Raw genomic sequence first — 5573 nt, 5'->3', positions numbered from 1 at the left:
GGGCAGCCATTCCCTTCTCCAGGGGATCTTCCCAACCCAGGGATGGAACCAGCGTCTCCTGCACTGCAGGCACATTCTTTACCAGCTGAGCCACCAGGGTTGAGGCTACACTGTCCACAGAGTGGTCCGCCTAATCCGTGGCAGTGTCCACATGGGGACACGTGGTAGGTTACCCTGCCTGAGGCCATACTATGGGGCCACGCTGTTCACATGAAGACTCCCGCTGCTGCTTGAGGTGACCCTGTTTACATGCTTACCTGCACCATACATGTGAGGTTTACCCTGGAGTGGGAACTGACCCTACCGCTAGAGGCATTCACACCATGTTAAGCAGGTGATGCTGCCTCTGTGGCAGCACACACTGAAGAGGGAACAAGTCATTTGTACGGAGAACACCATCCGTATTTGTTTGTTATTTGTTTGTTTTCTCACCATCTGTATGGGGCTCATACTGTTTATGAGGGTTATACTACCTCCGTGGGGTTTATACCATTTACGTGGGTTGCCCTGCTATATGGATCCACCCGGTTTACAAAGTTTGAATGGAGCTGTTCAAATGGAGCTCGGATCACTTTATGAAGGTGAGCATATCTGGACAAGGCTAAAAAGGGCCATGCTGTTTAAACTGGAGTTCATACTGTTTTTGAGCATTACAATGTTTATCGGGGCTTTACACTGTCCATGCAATCATACTGTATATGGGCTTTACATCCGTCACAGACACTCTGTATGGGTTCTGACTGTCACCTTATCCCAGCTGTTTTCAGACTCAGTTCACTTCAGCAAGTACATATTACCAGCCTACTCTATGACTACAGCCTACGCTATCTATGGCTACAGCCTACTCTTTAACGGTGACCACAGCCATGAAATTAACAGACGCTTACTCCTCGGAAGGAAAGCTATGACAAGCCAAGACAGTGTATTAAAAAGCAGAGACATCACTTTGCCGACAAAGGTCTGTACAGTTAAAGCTATGATTTTTCCAATAGTCATGTATACATGTGAGAGTTGGATCATAAAGAAGGCTGAGCGCCGAAGATTTGATGCTTTTGAATTGTGGTGTTGGAGGAGACTCTTGAGAGTCCCTTGGACTGCAAGGAGATCCAACCAGTCCATTCTAAAGGAAATCAATTCTGAATATTCATTGGAAGGACTGATGCTGAAGCTGGAGAGCTAACGCTTTGGCCAGGTGATGCGAAGAGCTGACTGATTGGAAAAGACCCTGATGCTGGGAAAAACTGAAGGCAGGAGGAGAAGGGGACAACAGAGGATGAGATGGTTAGACAGCATCACCAACTCAATGGACATGAATTTAAGCAAACTCCAGGACACAGTAGATGACAGAGGAGCCTGACCTGCTATAGTCTATGAGGTCAAAAAGAGGTGGACATGACTTGGCGACTGAACAACAGCTCTATGACAGACCCTGGTCTAGGCACTGGCTTAAGACTTCATGCTTCCCATGCAGGGGGGTGGGCATTGATCCCTGGTTGGGGAAATAAGATCTCACATGCTGGATGGCACAGCAAAAAAATAAAAGGAACCCATGGGGTCTAGGAAGGGGCCTCCAATATAATAGTGGTCAGGTACTTCCCTGGCAGTCTAGTGGTTGAGAATCCATGCTTCCACTGCAGGGGGAGTGGGTTCAATCCCTTGTGGGAGAACTGAGATCTTGCATGCCACACAGTGTGGCCAAAGTATATAGACATACATATAGGTATATATCTGGGTTTCCCAGGTGGCGCTAGTGGTAAAGAATCTGTCCATTAGTGCAGAAGATGCCAGAGGCGCAGATTCAATCCCTGGGTCAGGAAGATCCTCTGGAGTAGGAAGTGGCAACACACTTCAGTTTCCAGGCAACTTTTGCCTGGAAAAATCCCATGGACAGAGGAACTTCGTGGGCCACAATCCATGGGGTCACAGAATCGGACACAACTGAGTGCACACACACAGATAGTTATATATCTATATCTACATAGTGGTCAGGCATAGTACTGGGAAGATGGTGTTTGTTTTTTAATATTTTGTTTTATTTTAAAATTTTTGGCCATGCTGCGTGACTTGCAGGATCTTAGTTCCCTGACTCACCCTCAGCAGTGAAAGCTCAGAGTCCTAAACACTGGACCACCAGGGAACTCTAGAGAAGGTGGTTTTGGCGCAGAAACCTAAAGGGAATGAGGGACAGAGCTATGCAGACTTCTGGTGGAAAAGCCTTCAAGGCAGATAGAATAGCATGGGCAAAAGCCCTGAGGGAGGAATACGCCTGGCAAATTCAAGAAATAGCAAAGAGGCTGGAATGCACTTGGAGGAAAAATGAAGTGGGGAAGGTGGGAAGTGAGGTCAGGAGGGAAAAAGGGCATTGCAGGCAAGGAGTTGAAGCCTCCCAGGGAGTGGAGGGGCTGGTGGAGGGTTTGGGGGCAGAGAAGGGATGTCATTTGGTTGACTGGAGCACTTCTACCTGCCAGTGGAGCACAGACTATGGGGACAAGGCAGCAAGGAGTCCAGTGAGGAGTCATCAGACCAGGGTGGTGGTGGGGGATGTGTGTGTGGGGAGGGTGACTGAGTCTGAAAAAGCTGAAGGAAGACCTGATGGGAGGAGTTCCCTTCAAACTGGATGTCAGAGAAGAGAAAGGAGTCAAGGATGACTCCAAGGTATTCTACCTGTGCAACCAGGAAAATGGTGCTGCAATTTCCAGAGATGGGGAAGATTGGGGGTGAGGTCACTTTGGGGGAGCTCTAAGAGACCTTTTTTACTTGGAAAACTTGAGAAATCTAAATGGAGATACCGGTGAGGTGGTTCAATGTGTGAGATTGGAGTTTGGGGTAGAGTCCTGAGATGGAGACAGAAATTTGGGTGTAATCAGCATAGTATATGGTGAATAAAACCATGGGCCTGGTGGAGATTGTCAAAGGAATGTGTGTAGATGGAGAAGAGAAGAGGACCTAGGACTGAGTCCTCAAATCCTTCAGCATTTCAAATCAGAGAGACCAGCAAGGGTGATAATCTAATGGAGTTACATTTTCTGTTTGGCAATGGTTACACAGTTTAGGTGGCTTCAGTCTCTAAATCAGGGGTCTCCTACCTCTGGGATCTAACGCCTGATGATCTAGGAGCTGATGTAATAATCACAGAAAAAAGTGCCCAATAAATGTAATGCACTTTAATCATTCAGAAACCACCCCCCTCTCCCCCATCCGTGGAAAAAATTGTCTTCCATGAAACCCATCCCTGATGCCAAAAGGGTTGGGGACTGCTGCTCTGAACAGTGTGGGTGGGTCCCGCTATTTCTCAGGGAACAGCAGTGCTCGTAGAGCAGTAGTGGTTCGTCACTGTTCATAGGGGCGATGGGCAGGCGATGATTATGATTTTTATCGTCCACACAGTCTCCTTTCTAGGCGTGACTCTGTGAAGAGTTGTGACTTCTGTAGGGGTAGGTTTTGTAGGTTCTGTCCATGCCTTTGCCTGACAACGATAGGATAACTGTTTTATCTGTGTCAGGACAGTAAACTGGAACAAGAACTACTAGGGCCATGGGAGTGGGGGGGCTCTCCTCACTGTCCAGACAGAGGTGTTTTCTCCACGGAGTGTTACACTGTTCATCCCAGGCACCTCTGAGGTCTGGGAGAGGCTGGGCTTTTTACTAGCCTCAGGGGCATTTGTGAAGGCTTTCTGGGGAGAGTGTGGGGGGGGGGTTGGATCCTTGCCCACTGGAGTTCACATGGTCTTGGTTGCATAGTATGTCTTCAAGGATTGACCAGCGGTGAGAGTTCTCATCACAAGTTCACAACCTCTGGGTGTTTCACACAGTAATTGTGGGGTTCACCGTTCCTGGGGTGGTTTCCAGTGTTCACAAGGCAACTGAACTGTCCAACACAGTCCACACTTCCATGATGCAGTCATGTTATAATATCTGTGGACATGTCATTTTCACCAGCGGTTCCCATTCTCTGTGGATGGTTGAAAGTCTCCCCTGAGGCACGCCCACCAATCCATGACTGTTTCACAGAAACTGTGGGATTGAATTATCCAGCTGAGTCAGGGTAGAATTCTGCCATTAACAGGCGATTTCACTGTCCATACTTGTGTGTTTGCTGCCTACAGTTGGAATCTCTAGGCTTATATTGTCCACAGGTTATGCCGCTCACTTCTGCTAATAATCACCAGTATTTATTGCTACTTATCTCAAATCTCTGATTTCTCATAACAACCTAATCCTTAATATCCCCATTTTACAGATGATGAAGCTGAGGCTTAAAAAGATCAATTCACTTGCTCTATACAATCTCACTCACATACAGGAAATAGCAGTTTGGGTTGCCACCCTGGTCTCCATCTTCTGATGGGAGTAGAGAGGTCTTTGAGGCTGTAGTATGGATCTATTATCTTTTAAACTTGGCATCATCTTTTTCTGAGGGGTGGGGCAGTAAAAGACATAATAAACTATACTGGTTAAGGGTGGTGGTTTTGAATTGGATAGATTGGATTTGAATCCCGGCTCTGACAGTTTCTGAGCCTTGCTTTATTAATCTGTAAATGGGGCTAACAATAGGAATTCCCTTCTTTGGGGTTTTGTGAGGCTTCAGTAAGAAGCTGTCCCGACAACGCTTGGCCCAGCGCCGGGCACATAGTGAGCGCTAGCAGTTCGGGAGCTGTTATGATAACAGTGATGATGGTTATTATTGCTGGACCACACTGCTCCCAGAGGGTTACAATATCCGTGGGGGAGCTGCACTGTCCGTAGGCAAGGTTACATAATTCCCCAAGGGGGAGCTGCTTCCTGGGAGGCCCTGGTCTCCCCGAGGAAGAGGCCCGAGAATTCTTCTGAGGACTGCTTAGGGACTGCCCTAAGGCCTCTAGGAACACACCAAAGGAGGGTGGGCTTGAAGCCCTAAGCACCCAGAGCCTAACCCTTCAGGCCTTTCCTCTCTGTGGCCCGTTCACTTCTCCCTATCTTCTTGGTTTCATTCTCTCTGAGCATCTCCTCCCCACCCCCTTTCCTCTCCTTCGGTACCTCAGAGTCTTTTCTGAGATTGTTTCCAGGATCAGCCTGTGAATATAACTGCTATTTGCCCTCTACTGTTGGCCATCTGATCATTGCTGATTTCCTGTTTCCCAAAGCCTCAGGCTCCATCCATTCCTCCCAGCTGCAGAAAGAGACTTAACACATCCCTACGCACTGGCCTTCATCCTTAAGCCCTGTCTTCCTCTCTCCTGGCGACCCCCTAGTGTCCCTTGGGAGCACATTTGTTCAGACTTTGGTCACCCCCTCGCATCCTGGCTCCACCCCCGGAACACCCCTGCCCTGGAGGTGGAAGTGGGGGTCCCTCCGGCGCCAGCCGTGTTCCCAAGACAGCTGCAGTCTGCGGATGGGGGGGCGGCTCTTGCGTGCTTTCTCTCTGGTCACTTCCTCCCCAGATGGGACTGGGGCTATCTGGAAGGCCAAGACCCTATCCCTGGAGGAGCGGAGGAGGCAGCCGCCTCCCCATTTCCGACGCAGGGAAATGCTTCCCACCCATTCCACCCCACCCCTGGACAGCTGCCCCTAGTCAGGCTCAGGGTTTGGGGGGAG

The sequence above is a fragment of the Bison bison genome, unplaced genomic scaffold (genome assembly GCF_000754665.1).
Source record: "Bison bison bison isolate TAMUID 2011002044 unplaced genomic scaffold, Bison_UMD1.0 scf7180017846038, whole genome shotgun sequence".
In the NCBI taxonomy this organism is placed as follows: Eukaryota; Metazoa; Chordata; class Mammalia; order Artiodactyla; family Bovidae; genus Bison; species Bison bison.
This window is presented reverse-complemented; position numbering follows the sequence as displayed.